Source organism: Nerophis ophidion, linkage group LG16 (assembly GCF_033978795.1).
Source record: "Nerophis ophidion isolate RoL-2023_Sa linkage group LG16, RoL_Noph_v1.0, whole genome shotgun sequence".
In the NCBI taxonomy this organism is placed as follows: Eukaryota; Metazoa; Chordata; class Actinopteri; order Syngnathiformes; family Syngnathidae; genus Nerophis; species Nerophis ophidion.
The window spans coordinates 3,114,651-3,131,355 of record NC_084626.1 but is presented as its reverse complement, the minus strand read 5'-3'; the positions used below and the strand labels follow the sequence as shown (position 1 = coordinate 3,131,355).

The window sequence follows — 16,705 nt, the reverse complement described above, 5'->3', positions numbered from 1 at the left end:
AAATAATAAACAGATGTTTTTTCTGTGGATTTGTATATGTATGAATGTTTGGACACTCACTTGATAATAAAAATAATAAGTACAGGATTGTTTGGTGTAAACATTTTTATGTTAATGTTTGGACATTCACTTAATAATAGCAATAAAAAATAGATGTTTTTTTGGTGTAGATTCGTGAATGTTGTGTGAATGTTTGGACATTCACACAATAAAAATGATAAAAAGCTGTTTTTTTGGTGTGAATGTTTGGACATTTACACAATAAAAATAATAAACAGATGTTTTTTTGGTGTAGAATTCTATGTGTGAATGTTTGGACATTCACTTTATAGTAAAAATAATAATAAATACAGGATTTTTTGGTGTAAATTTTTTTATGTGAATGTTTGGGCATTCACTTAATAATAGCAATAACAAATTGATTTTTACTTTTCGGTGTAGATTTGAATATGTGTGAATGTTTGGATATTCACACAATAAAAAATAATAAATAGATGTTTTTTTGGTGTATAATTGTATATGTGTGAATGTTTGTACATCCACACAATAATAATAGATGCTTTTTTTGGGGTTTAGAATTTTATATGTGTGATTGTTTGGACATTCACTTATCTTAATAATAATAATGATAATAATAATAATAGTAATAATAATAATAAAAATAATAAATAGTGGATTTTTTTTAATGTAAAATTGTATATGTGAATGTTGGGTATTCACTTAATAGTAGCAATTAAAAATTGATTTTTTTTTTGGTGTAGATTGTTGAATATTGTGTATTTATTATACAAATAATAAATAGATGATTTTTTGGTGTAGCATTGTATACTGTATGTGTGAATGCATGGACATTCACACAATATTAATAATAAATAGATATTTTTTTGGTTTAGAATTTTATATGTGTGATTGTTTGGACATTCACTTAATAATAAAAATAATAATAAATAGAGGATTTTTGGGTGTAAATTTGTATTTGTGAATGTTTGGGCATTCACTTAATAACAGCAATAAAAATAGATTATTTTTTTAGGTTTGGATTTATGAATGTTGTGTGAATGTTTGGACATTCACACAATAAAAATTATGAAAATATGTTTTTATTTGATGTAGATTTGTATATTTGTAAGTGTGAAAGCAGGGACATTCACACAATATTAATAATAAATATATAATTTTTTTGGTTTGGAATTTTACATGTGTGATTGTTTGGACATTCACACAATGACAATAATAAATAGATGAGTTTTTGGTGTAGAAATCTATGTGTGAATGTTTGGACATTCACACAATAAAAATAATAAAAATATAATTTTGTTTGATGTAGATTTGTATAGTTGTATGTGTGAAAGCATGGACATTCACACAATATTAATAATAAATAGATGTTTTTTTTGGTTTAGAATTTTATATGTGTGATTGTTTGGACATTCACACAATAAAGATAAAGTGTGAAGTGAATTATATTTATATAGCGCTTTTCTCAAGTGACTCAAAGCGCTTTTTACATAGTGAAACCCAATATCTAAGTTACATTTAAACCAGTGTGGGTGGCACTGGGAGCAGGTGGGTAAAGTGTCTTGCCCAAGGACACAACGACAGTAACTAGGATGGCACAAGCGGGAATCGAACCTGCAACCCTCAAGTTGCTGGCACGGCCACTCTACCAACCGAGCTATGCCGGTTGGTAGAGTGGTGTAGAAATCTATGTGTGAATGTTTGGACATTCACACAATTAAAAGGTGATTTTTTTGGTGTAGAATTGTATACTGTATGTGTGAATGCATGGACATTCACACAATATTAATAATAAATAGATATTTTTTTGGTTTAGAATTTTATATGTGTGATTGTTTGGACATTCACTTAATAATAAAAATAATAATAAATATAGTTTTTTGGTGTAAAATTGTATTTGTGAATGTTTGGGCATTCACTTAATAACCGCAATAAAAAAATGGATTTTTTTTTTGGGTGTGGATTTGTGAATGTTGTGTGAGGACATTCACAAAATTAAAAATAATAAAAATATCATTTTGTTTGATGTAGATCTGTATATTTGTATGTGTGAAAGCATGGACATTCACACAATATTAATAATAAATAGATTATTTTTTTGGTTTAGAATTGTATGTGTGATTGTTTGGACATTCACACAATGAAAATAATAAATGGATGAGTTTTTGTTGTAGAAATGTCTGTGTGAATGTTTGGACATTCACACAATAAAAACATGTTTTTTTGGTGTAGAATTGTATACTGTATGTGTGAATGCATGGACATTCACACAATATTAATAATAAATAGATATTTTTTGGGGTTTATAATGTTATATGTGTGATTGTTTGGACATTCACTTAATAATAAAAATAATAAATAGAGGATTTTTTGGTGTAAAATTGTATTTGTGAATGTTTGGGCATTCACTTAATAACAGCAATAAAAAATAGATTATTTTTTTAGGTGTGGATTTGTGAATGTTGTGTGAATGTTTGGACATTCACACAATAAAAATAATGAAAATATGTTTTTGTTTGATGTAGATTTGTATATTTGTAAGTGTGAAAGCAGGGACATTCACACAATATTAATAATAAATATATTATTTTTTTGGTTTAGAATTTTATATGTGTGATTGTTTGGACATTCACACAATGAAAATAATAAATAGATGAGTTTTTGGTGTAGAACTCTATATGTGAATGTTTGGACATTCACACAATAAAAATAATAAAAATATAATTTTGTTTGATGTAAATTTGTATAGTTGTATGTGTGAAAGCATGGACATTCACACAATATTAATAATAAATAGATGTTTTTTTTGGTTTAGAATTGTATATGTGTGATTGTTTGGACATTCACACAATAAAAATAATAAATAGATGGATTTTTGGTGTAGAAATGTATGTGTGAATGTTTGGACATTGACAAAATAAAAATAATAAAATTATGTTGTTGTTTTTTGGTGTAGAATTGTATATGTATGAATGTTTGGACATTCACACAATGAAAAAAAAAAGCAAGTCTTTCCAGAACCTAAAACCCTCAAAGCAACAGGTCAAGTGCTGATATTCTTCAGGCCAAACAGGGAATCTCAGAAGTGCAAACGTCCATTGCAGTCGAGTCCTGGCACCAAAAAAAGCATCCTATTAAAAGTGGAATGTCAGCGTTTCGTTCGCGGTGCGGCCTAATTGCCAAAGTTTGCTCTTCCACATGTGCCAACGTCACATGACCAGCGGAATGCAAGTCCTCCGGCCTGCAGAGCTGGGACGGACAACAAAGGGCCCGATGTTTGCGGAGCGCTCTACCTGTTGATTCTAGAGGAGTGATATTTTATTGGGGCTCCAACTTGTTTTTACTGAAGGAAACATGAAAGTACGTTTTTGTTTTTTTGTTTTTTTTCCGTGAAGTTCCAATCTGCCACAGCTGCTCTCTGAACAGCTGCTTTCTAGGCCGGGGTCCAAACCCACGGAACAAATCAGAGGACCATGTTCTGCCATTCGCCGAAGACGTTGTTTGGTTCCAAGGCGACGTGCGAGGACTTTAGTCGGGACTATGCCAAGTCATGTCGGCTGCGGAAAGAAAAACAGAAACTTATTTTCCTCATACACCAAAAAACTGGTGACACCAATGCGGAATACTTGCCGGGGGAATGAAAGGAGAACTTAGAACCGGGGGTTACGGTTATGATTTATTTGTTCCAGACATGCGTAACACCTTATGGCGCGTGGCCGGTTCAGGCCTTTGAACGGGTTCAATCCAAAATTAGTTTACGTAAAAAAAAAAAATTTAAAAATGGGCTGCAATTTTTTTAATGAAAAAAACTGCTGTTGTAAAAGTCAATGTCAATCAATCAATCAATCAATGTTTATTTATATAGCCCTAAATCACGAGTGTCTCAAAGGGCTGCACGAGCCACGACGACATCCTTGGTTCAGATCCCACATAAGGGCAAGGATAAACTCACAATGTCAATGAGAATGACGATGAAAAATCTTGTAGAGGACCACAGGTGTTGATGACCCCGTTACCCTTTAAAAGGACACCGGATACAATGAACATTGAGTGGTTCTAGCATAATATTGTGAAGTTCCAGTCCATAGAGGATCTAACATGATAGTGAGAGTCTAGTCCATAGTGGATCTAACATAATATTGTGAGAGTCCAGTCCTTAGTGGATCTAACATAATATTATGAGAGTCCAGTCCATAGTGGATCTAACATAATAGTTAGAGTCCAGTTCATAGTGGATCTAACATAATATTGTGAGTCCAGTTCATAGTGGATCTAACATAACAGTGAGAGTCCAGTCCATAGTGGATCTTACATAATATTGTGAGAGTCCAGTCCATAGTGGATCTAACATAATATTGTGAGTCCAGTCCATAGTGGATCTAACATAATAGTGAGAGTCCAGTCCATAGTGGATCTAACATAATATCGTGAGATTCCAGTCCATAGTGGATCTAACATAATAGTGAGAGTCCAGTCCATAGTGGATCTGACATAATAGTGAGAGTCCAGTCCTTAGTGGATCTGACATAATAGTGAGAGTCCAGTTCATAGTGGATCTAATATAATAGTGAGAGTCCAGTCCATAGGGGATCTAACATAATAGTGAGAGTCCAGTCCATAGTGGATCTCACATAATATTGTGAGAGTCCAGTCCATACTGGATATAACATAATAGTGAGAGTCCAGTCTATAGTGGATCTAACATAATAGTGAGAGTCCAGTCCATAGTGGATCTAACATAATAGTGAGAGTCCAGTCCATAGTGGATCTAACATAATAATGATAGTCCAGTCCATAGTGGATCTAACATAATATTGTGAGAGTCCAGTCCATAGTGGATCTAACATAATAGTGAGGGTCCAGTCCATAGTGGATCTAACATAATAGTGATAGTCCAGTTCATAGTAGATCCAACATAATAGTGAGAGTCCAGTCCATAGTGGATCTAACATAACAGTGAGTGTCCAGTCCATAGTGGATCTAACATAATGTTTTGATAGTCCAGTCCATAGTGGGTCTAACATAATAGTGAGAGTCCAGTTCATAGTGGATCTAACATAATAGTGAGAGTCCAGTCCATAGTGGATCTAACATAATATTGTGAGAGTCCAGTCCATAGTGGATCTAACATAATATTGTGAGTCCAGTCCATAATGGATCTAACATAATAGTGAGAGTCCAGTCCATAGTAGATCTAACATAATATTGTGAGATTCCAGTCCATAGTGGATCTAACATAATAGTGAGAGTCCAGTCCATAGTGGATCTGACATAATAGTGAGAGTCCAGTCCTTAGTGGATCTGACATGATAGTGAGAGTCCAGTTCATAGTGGATCTAATATAATAGTGAGAGTCCAGTCCATAGGGGATCTAACATAATAGTGAGAGTCCAGTCCATAGTGGATCTCACATAATATTGTGAGAGTCCAGTCCATAGTGGATCTAACATAATAGTTAGAGTCCAGTTCATAGTGGATCTAACATAATATTGTGAGTCCAGTTCATAGTGGATCTAACATAATAGTGAGAGTCCAGTCCATAGTGGATCTAACATAATATTGTGAGAGTCCAGTCCATAGTGGATCTAACATAATATTGTGAGTCCAGTCCATAGTGGATCTAACATAATAGTGAGAGTCCAGTCCATAGTGGATCTAACATAATATTGTGAGATTCCAGTCCATAGTGGATCTAACATAATAGTGAGAGTCCAGTCCATAGTGGATCTGACATAATAGTGAGAGTCCAGTCCTTAGTGGATCTGACATAATAGTGAGAGTCCAGTTCATAGTGGATCTAATATAATAGTGAGAGTCCAGTCCATAGGGGATCTAACATAATAGTGAGAGTCCAGTCCATAGTGGATCTCACATAATATTGTGAGAGTCCAGTCCATACTGGATATAACATAATAGTGAGAGTCCAGTCTATAGTGGATCCAACATAATAGTGAGAGTCCAGTCCATAGTGGATCTAACATAATAGTGAGAGTCCAGTCCATAGTGGATCTAACATAATAGTGATAGTCCAGTTCATAGTAGATCCAACATAATAGTGAGAGTCCAGTCCATAGTGGATCTAACATAATGTTTTGATAGTCCAGTCCATAGTGGGTCTAACATAATAGTGAGAGTCCAGTCCATAGGGGATCTCACATAATAGTGAGAGTCCAGTCTATAGTGGATCTAACGTAATAGTGAGAGTCCAGTCCATGGTGGATCTAACATAATAGTGAGAGTCCAGTCTATAGTGGATCTAACGTAATAGTGAGAGTCTAGTCCATAGTGGATCTAACATAATAGTGAGAGTCCCTTCCATAGTGGATCTAACATAATAGTGAGAGTCCAGTCCATAGTGGATCTAACATAATATTGTGAGAGTCCAGTCCATAGTGGATCCAACATAATAGTGAGAGTCCAGTCCATAGTGGACTGTCACTTTTCTTCTTCTTGTTTTTGATCTTGTTCTTCTTGTTCTTCTAGTTCTCGTTGTTGTTGTTGTTCTTCTTCTTCTTCTTCTTCTTGGTTTTCTTAATATTATTATTTTGTTATTTTTCTTTTTGTTGTTGTTGTTCTCCTTCTTCTTTATCTTCTCATTCAAAAAACGATTTTCTTCAACATCCATCCCTCCATCCATTTTCTACCGCTTATTCCCTTTGGGGTGGTGGGGGGCGCTGGTGCCTATCTCAGCTACAATCAGGCGGAAGGCGGGGTACACCCTGGACAAGTCGCCACATCATCGCAGGGCCAACACAGATAGACAGACAACATTCACACTCACATTCACACACTAGGGCCAATTTAGTGTTGCCAATCAACCTATCCCCAGGTGCATGTCTTTGGAAGTGGGAGGAAGCCGGAGTACCCGGAGGGAACCCACGCAGTCACGGGGAGAACATGCAAACTCCACACAGAAAGATCCCGAGCCCGGGATTGAACCCTGACTTCTCAGGACCTTCGTATTGTGAGGCAGACGCACTAACCCCTCTGCCCTGATGCCCTTTCTTCAACATTTGTTGACCAATTTAAACATTTCCAACACCAAAAATTCAACTCATATAGGAAATTCATGCTCTTAATCAATAAAAAAAAAATCCCCAAATTTCCAGGAATTTCCCATTGAAATGAATAGAACATTATTACAAGTTGCACAATTCCCACATTTTTCAACCTTTTCAAACCATTCCAACATTGACACATTCCACTCATCCTGGACATTCAAACTAACAAACACAAATTCCGATTTTCCTGGAAATTCTACCTTTCACATTTATCACCCGAATCAAACTATTCCAACTTCAAACTGTTCAGCCTATTCGGGAATCACAGGCTTTTCCTTGACAAATTCCCCAAATTCCCAGATTTCCAGGTTTCCCAGTACATTTTTCCCCATTCCAAATTAATTGGCCATTTTTTTTTCAAAATCCCACATTTTTCAACTTATTCAAACCATTTCACCTTCAACACATTCCACTCCAACAATTATTTTTTTCAGTTCCCAAAAAATTCCAGGAATTCCCAGAATTCCCGTTTTTTCAAACCCTTTGTTGACCTATTTTTTCTGGCCAATACTCCATCCACATTTTTCAACCAGCTTCAACCGTCGAAACATTTCTCTTAATCTGGACAAAAAAAAAAAACAGGTTGTTTTTTGAACTCCGAAAATTCCCTGGTTTTCCTGAAATTCCAGGAATTCCGTAATACCATTTCTTAATTGAAAATGTTACGACTTCAACATTTCTCGACCAATTTTGGAAAAACTCATTCAGAACATTTTGGATATTATAGATTTTTCCCCGGAAATTCCCTAACAGCATTTCTCAATTAAAAAAACATTTTCCTTCAACATTTCTTGACCGATTCAAACAATTCCAACACCAACAAATTCAGCTCATTCCGGACATTCATTTCCCCCCCCAAAAAACCCTGCTTTTCCCCAAATTTCCCGGAAGTTCCCATTGAAATGAATTAGACATTTTTCCAAGTTGCACTATTCCAACCATTCCAAAATCGACACATTCCACTCATCCTGGACATTCAAACTAACAAACACAAATTCCGGTTTTCCTGGAAATTCTACCTTCCACATTTATCACCCGAATCAAACTATTCCAACTTCAAACTGTTCAGCCTATTCGGGAATCACAGGCTTTTCCTTGGCAAATTCCCCAAATTCCCAGATTTCCAGGTTTTCCAGTACATTTTTCCCCATTCCAAATTAATTGGCCATTTTTTTTCTTCAAAATTCCACATTTTTCAACTTATTCAAACCATTCAACACATTCCACTCAAACAATTATTTTTTTCAGTTCAAAAAAATTTCCAGGAATTCCCAGAATTCCTGTTTTTTCAAACCCTTTGTTGACCTATGTTTTTCTGGCCAATACTCCATCCACATTTTTCAACCAGCTTCAACCGTCGAAACATTTCTCTTAATCTGGACAAAAAAAACAGGTTGTTTTTTGAACTCCAAAAATTCCCTGGTTTTCCTGAAAATTCCAGGAATTCCGTAATACCATTTCTTAATTGAAAATGTTACTACTTCAACATTTCTCAACCGATTTGGGAAAAATTCATTCAGAACATTTTGGATATTATAGATTTTTCCCCGGAAATTCCCTAACAGCATTTCTCAATTAAAAAACATTTTCCTTCAACATTTCTTGATCGATTCAAACAATTCCAACACCAACAAATTCAGTTCATTCCGGACATTCATTTCCCCCCCCCAAAAAATCCTGCTTTTCCCCAAATTTCCCGGAAGTTCCCATTGAAATGAATTAGACATTTTTCCAAGTTGCACTATTCCAACCATTCCAAAATCGACACATTCCACTCATCCTGGACATTCAAACTAACACTTTCCCAAATTCCGGTTTTCCTGCAAATTCTACCTTCCACATTTATCACCCGAATCAAACTATTCCAACTTATACTGTTCAGCCTATTCGGGAATCACAGGCTTTTCCTTGGCAAATTCCCCAAATTCCCAGATTTCCAGGTTTCCCAGTACATTTTTCCCCATTCCAAATGAATTGGCCATTTTTTTTTTTCAAAATCCCACATTTTTCAACTTATTCAAACCATTTCACCTTCAACACATTCCACTCAAACAATTATTTTTTTCAGTTCAAAAAAGATTCCAGGAATTCCCAGAATTCCCATTTTTTCAAACCCTTTGTTGACCTATTTTTTCTGGCCAATACTCCATCCACATTTTTCAACCAGCTTCAACCGTCGAAACATTTCTCTTAATCTGGACAAAAAAAAACTGGTTGTTTTTTGAACTCCAAAAATTCCCTGGTTTTCCTGAAAATTCCAGGAATTCCGTAATACCGTATCTTAATTGAAAATGTTACTACTTCAACATTTCTCGACCGATTTGGGAAAAACTCATTCAGAACATTTGGGATATTATAGATTTTTCCCCGGAAATTCCCTAACAGCATTTCTCAATTAAAAAAACATTTTCCTTCAACATTTCTTGACCGATTCAAACAATTCCAACACCAACAAATTCAGTTCATTCAGGACATTCATTTCCCCCCCTCCCCAAATTTCCCGGAAGTTCCTATTGAAATGAATTAGACATTTTTCAAAGTTGCACTATTCCAACCATTCCAACATCGACACATTCCACTCATCCTGGACATTCAAACTAACACTTTCCCAAATTCCTAACCAATTCCCAGTTTTCCTGGAAATTCGAACCTCTTCAACATTCAAACCATTCCATCATTCAAAATTTAAATCCGTTTATGAACATATTTGCACACAAATGCTCTATTTTCTGCATTCAAGGATAAAATGTGAGTGTTTGCACGTGTTGGTAATCAGTGAGGTCATCCACAGGTGCATCGCATGTGCGCCTCACAGAGTACATGCCTGACCCCGAAGGAAAAAGTCATCTTTTGTCTTCTGTGCTCTCACACACTGCCTTATGTCTCGTGGTTAAACATCTGCCCGCTGACATCGTCGTGCTGAACGTCGAACACACTTAGAAGTCGGAGGCCCGTGGTCCGTGGACAGAGGTTTATGTTCCGTTCCTGGCATCTGAGACTCATTGTTTTTTCGAGGCTGCGTTTTTCTGAAGTGAGATCAAAAATGAATGGTTGCCAGACGTTTGTCTTTTGTGCAACAATGTGTCGCCCAGTCAGCTGACTTTAAGCGTCGCTCTCACTATTATGTTAGATCCACTACGGACTGGACTCTCACTATTAAGTTAGATCCACTATAGACTGGACCCTAACTATTATGTTAGATCCACTATGGACTGGACTGTCACTATTATGTTTGATCCAGTATGGACTGGACTCTCACTATTATGTTAGATCCACTATGGACTGGACTCCCACTTTTATGTTAGATCCACTATGGACTGGACTCTCACTATTATGTTAGATCCACTACGGACTGGACTCTCACTATTATGTTAGATCCACTATGGACTGGACTCTCTCACTATTATGTTAAATCCACTATGGACTGGACTCTTACTATTATGTTAGATCTACTATGGACTGGACTCCGACTTTTAAGTTAGATCCACTATGGACTGGACTCCCACTTTTATATTAGATCCACTATGGACTGGACTCTCTCACTATTATGTTAAATCCACTATGGACTGGACTCTTACTATTATGTTAGATCTACTATGGACTGGACTCCCACTTTTAAGTTAGATCCACTATGGACTGGACTCCCACTTTTATATTAGATCCACTATGGACTGGACTCTCAATATTATGTTAGATCCACTATGGACTGGACTCTCACTATTATGTTAGATCCACTATGGACTGGACTCTCACTATTATGTTAGATTTAGTATGTACTGGACTCCCACTATTATGTTAGATCCACTATGGACTGGACTCTCACCATTATGTTAGATCCACTATGAACTGGACTCTAACTATTATGTTAGATCCACTATGGACTGGACTCTCACACTATTATGTTAGATGCACTATGGACTGCACTTTCACTATTATGTGAGATCCACTATGGACTGGACTCTAACTATTATGTTAGATGCACTATGGACTGGACTCTCACTATTATGTTAGATCCACTATGGACTGCACTCCCACTTTTAAGTTAGATCCACTATGGACTGGACTCTCACTATTATGTTAGATCCACTATGGACTGGACTCCCACTTTTAAGTTAGATCCACTATGGACTGGAATCCCACTTTTAAGTTAGATCCACTATGAACTGGCCTCTAACTATTATGTTAGATCCACTATGGACTGGACTCTCACACTATTATGTTAGATCTACTATGGACTGGACTTTCACTATTATGTGAGATCCACTATGGACTGGACTCTCACACTATTATGTTAGATCTACTATGGACTGGACTTTCACTATTATGTGAGATCCACTATGGACTGGACTCTCACTAGTATGTTAGATCCACTATGGACTGGACTCTTACTATTATGTTAGATCCACTATGGACTGGACTCCCACTTTTAAGTTAGATCCACTATGGACTGGACTCCCACTTTTATATTAGATCCATTATGGACTGGACTCTCAATATTATGTTAGATCCACTATGGACTGGACTCTCACTATTATGTTAGATCCACTATGGACTGGACTCTCACACTATTATGTTAGATCCACTATGGACTGGACCCCAGTATTATGTTAGATCCACTATAACACTTAAATAAGACTTTTAAAGTCATTTTGATAGTAGGCTAGTATAGACACTTACATCATGTGTTGTCTTCATTATAACACTAATATCAGGCTTTTAAGTTTTTGCGGCTTCAGACAAATTTCTCCTTCAACATTTTGGGTTGAAACCTTTAGACTGGATGCTTAATGGCTTCATATCAGAATGGAATTCCTCCTCCAGTAGACGGAGGGCCAGCCACGCTCCGCATGCTGCCGAGTCAGCACCGTTTTCTTTTTCATATAAATCAGATAAGCCTGACAAATGATCCAAAGTATCCCAGCCGGGCTCCTCTTTCAGTCAGCTTGTTTTATGGTGCGAGACGGGCTTGTTAAACACGTCTCGTCATTACCGGCCAAAAAAGTAGTGCGATACAAGTAACGGCGATATCCTTTTTCAAAACTACCCGGTCTCTTGTGGCAAAGGCAACACACTCTAATTTGCCAATCATTTTGTTTTCTTATTTTAAAGAAAACTATTTATCTGTAAGAGAAAACCCTCTGTTGCTAATAGTCAAGTACTTTCCATCTGTTTGAAGTTCTCAGGTCTGCAAAGTTGCAAGTACGAGCATTGTGTACATACATATATACATATATACACACACATATATATATATATATATACATATATATATATATATATATATATATATATATATATATATATATATATATATATATATATATATATATATATATATATATATATATATATATATACTATCAGATGTTCCAAAACAAAGTAATAAAATAAAATATTTCTCTTTTGGTTTATGCTTTCTATGTGATTTTGGTGTGGTTCCTGTATATTTTCATAATATTCATGTTCAAAAATCGCGAAATTCAATGTTTCCTGATCGAAACAATGCAGCAGATGAGAAGTGAGGCAGACACAGGCGGTGCCTCCACGGCTACACACAGTGTGTATTGAGAGGGGGGCGCATGCTTGTTGCCACGTGGAAAAGGCAGGTCTTGAGGCAGCAAAAACCTCTGCCTCAAGGTAGGGGGCGATGTACTGTCAACTTGTAGTTCAATGGCTCAGCAGTGCTCTGACTCGCCACACTTGGAGAAGTGGGGGCGCTCAAGCTAACAGACACAGGTCTCTCCTGCGGAAGCCAGCATTTCTTTTTCTTTTTTTTTTTAACTGTATTTATAACAAACATGGCATTTTAATTAGAGTAAGCCATCGTTTGTGGGTGTTTTTTGTCAAATGCAAAAATATTGTTTAATTTATTTGAATGAAATTGAATTAAACGAATGTTTCTGCCAATATGGAGGATTATATACTGAATCCAAGATGAAATACTTTTCTTAACTGGACTTTAAAACAAAATGATTGTGATCATACAAAGCATGTTTTCATAGAGGATGGCTATTGCTGCTTTAGATACAAATACAGAAAGGTAATTTACACTCACAATACTTGATTTATTTTGTTAAAAGCAAATGGGACCGAAAAGTGTTTAATAACAACTTTATCAAATAGTTTTTGGACTCATTTATCATATCATAGTATCATTATGATAACATTTTTATGAAAGCGAATAACTGCCTATGTTTCCCTGTAACTCTAATGTGCAACCTGAATCAACAATGACTAGAGCTGCACATATGAATTTAAGTAAAAAAGACAAAATAAGAACAAAAAAATTATGTATGCCTCACCTGGTGTTTAGTTCACGGCACGTCACTGATATATATATATATATATATATATATATATATATATATATATATATATATATATATATATATATATATATATATATATATATATATACATATAGATGTGAATAAATATATGTATGTATGTATATATGTGTATATGTATGTATGCATATATGTTTATATATGTATGAATATATATGTGTATATATGTGTGTATAAATGTATATATGTGTATATACTGTATATATGTGTATATACATATATATATGTGTGTTTGTATATATATGTATCATATATGTGTATTTATATAAACTTAAACATATATACATAAACTGTACATATACACACACATATATATATGTGTGTATATGTACATATATATGTATAAGTATATATATATGTATACATATATATATATACATATATATATATATACATGTATATGTATGTATATATATATGTATATGTATGTATGTATGTATATGTATGTATATATATGTATGTATATGTATGTATATATATGTATATATATGTATGTATATATGTGTATATATATGTATGTATAAATGTATATATATATATATATGTATGTATATATGTATATATATGTATGTATATATGAATGTATATATGTGTATATGTATGTATGTATGTATGTATATATGTGTATATGTATGTATGTATGTATGTATATATGTGTATATGTATGTATGTATGTATGTATATATGTTTAGATATGTTTGTATGAATATATGTGTATATACATATATATATGTATGATGTATGTGTATTTATATAAACTTAGACATATATACATATACATATATATACATATATACTTATACATATATACATATATATACTTATCCATATATACATATACTGTACATATACACACACACACATATATATGTATATATGTACATATATATGTATAAGTATATATATATATGTATATATATATGTATGTATATGTATGTATATATATGTATGTATATATGTGTATATGTATGTATGTATATATGTGTATATGTATGTATGTATGTATGTATGTATATATGTTTATATATGTTTGTATGAATATATGCGTATATATGTGTGTATAACTGTATATATGTGTATATATATATATGTATAATGTATGTTTATTTATATAAACGTAGACATATATACATATACATATATATACATATATACTTATACATATATATACGTATACTGTACATATACACACACACATATATGTATATATGTGTATATATATATATATATATATATACACCAGAATGGGAAAGAATTCTACCTGAAAAGCTTCGAAAATTGGTTACAAATCTTTGTATTCTGTTTTCACAACGTGCCAACTTAACGGGTTTTGGGTTTTGCATTATCATCATTATTTTCTACCTTGCTGTTAAGTTTAGGAAATTCGTGTTTTCCAACTGTAAATGCACCACAGGGCTAGTGACAGTGTGTATGCGTGTCGGCTGGGCGGCCGCATAGGACCTGGTCAGTTCAGCTAGTTGTTGTTTTGAAAAGGACAGCATTTTCAGTCACACGGCGACTTCCTGCGTTTATTCGTAGATTCCGATTTTTTTCAGTCAATTTCCTCATTCCATCTGCCTTTTTAAAATCTTCAGACTTTCCATTACTAACTCAAAGAAAATAAAAAAAGATTGGACATGATTCAAAAGAACCTTGTCAGGCCAGATCTCTTTTCTGTTTATTTCCACTACTGTATCAAACAAAGTGTCTCTTACTATTAATACTTGGAGGAAGTAGCAGTCGTGTTCTGACTTGGCCCAGAACCGCAGCTTCTAAGTGCCCGGGGCCAGGGAACTGCACCGACTTGAGTACAGAAACCCGGTTTCTGGTCCTCCATCCGACATTCAGCATAGGTGATTTTTGCGGTAGTGGACAACCCGGAATCAAACAAGCTGGAATTGTTGTCATAACATTAAATAAAATGTGTTGATAGGAAAGGAATTGGAGATAAAACTAAACTAAGTGGGAGATGTAAACAAACCAAAGCATCTGTCCTTACCGAGCACTCCATTTAAAGGGTTTTTCTTCAGTTCTATGCACACGTCAACTGGGGGCCGAATCCGAGTCAATTTCAAATCTTGGGAGTCATACATTTTCCCAGCAAATTCCTAAAACCATTAGTCATGTTGGAAAGAAGCACCTGGACCACTCTGAAGACATCAAAGATCCTTGCATCGAAAAGATAGAAAACCTAGAACACTGGTTGTTGTGTCCAACGATGCATAGACATCAATCAATCAATCATTGCTTACTTATATAGCCCTAAATCACGAGTGTCTCAAAGGGCTGTACAAGCCACAACGACATCCTCCAGTTCAGAGCCCATGTAAGGGCAAGGAAAAACTCACAACCCATTGGGATGGCAATGAGAATGACAATGAGAAACTAAGGAGAAGACCGGAGGTGTTGATGACCCCCCTTCCCTTAAGGGGAGACCTGATGCAATGGACGTCGAGTGGGTCTAGCATAATATTGTGAAAGTCCAGTCCATAGTGGATCTAACATAATAGTGAGAGTCCAGTCCATAGTGGATCTAACATAATATTGTGAAAGTCCAGTCCATAGTGGATTTCACATAAAAGTGAGAGTCCAGTCCTCAGTGGTTCTAACATAATATTGTGAGAGTCCAGTCCATAGTGGATCTAACATAATAGTGAATGTCCAGTCCATAGTGGATCTAACATAATATTGTGAAAGTCCAGTCCACAGTGGATCCAACATAATAGTGAGAGTCCAGTCCATAGTGGATCCAACATAATAGTGAGAGTCCAATCCATAGTGGATCCAACATAATAGTGATAGTCCAGTCCATAGTGGATCTAACATAATATTGTGAACGTCCAGTCCACAGTGGCTCTAACATAATATTGCAAAAGTCCAGTCCATAGTGGATCTAACATAATAGTGTGAGAGTCCATAGTGGATCTAACATAATACTGTGAGAGTCCAGTCCATAGTGCATCCAACATAATATTGTGAGAGTCCAGTCCATAATGGATCTAACATAATAGTGTGAGAGTCCAGTCCATAGTGGATCCAACATAATAGTGAGAGTCCAGTCCATAATGGATCTAACATAGTAGTGAGAGTCCAGTCTATAGTGGATCCAACATAATATTGTGAGAGTCCAGTCCATAGTGGATCAACATAATATTGTGAACGTCCAGTCCATAGTGGATCTAACATAATAGTGAGAGTCCAGTCTATAGTGGATCTAACATAATAGTGAAAGTCCAGTCCATAGAGGATCTAACATAATAGTGAGAGTCCGGTCCGTAG

General features: G+C 35.1%; 1 protein-coding gene across 2 annotated transcripts in view; it reads left to right on the top strand.

Moving 5' to 3' along the window:
* The window catches only part of fmoda (fibromodulin a), a 281,121-nt gene that overhangs the window by 185,822 nt on the left and 78,594 nt on the right, over nucleotides 1-16,705 (top strand). The gene's annotated exons all lie outside the window — the stretch shown is intronic.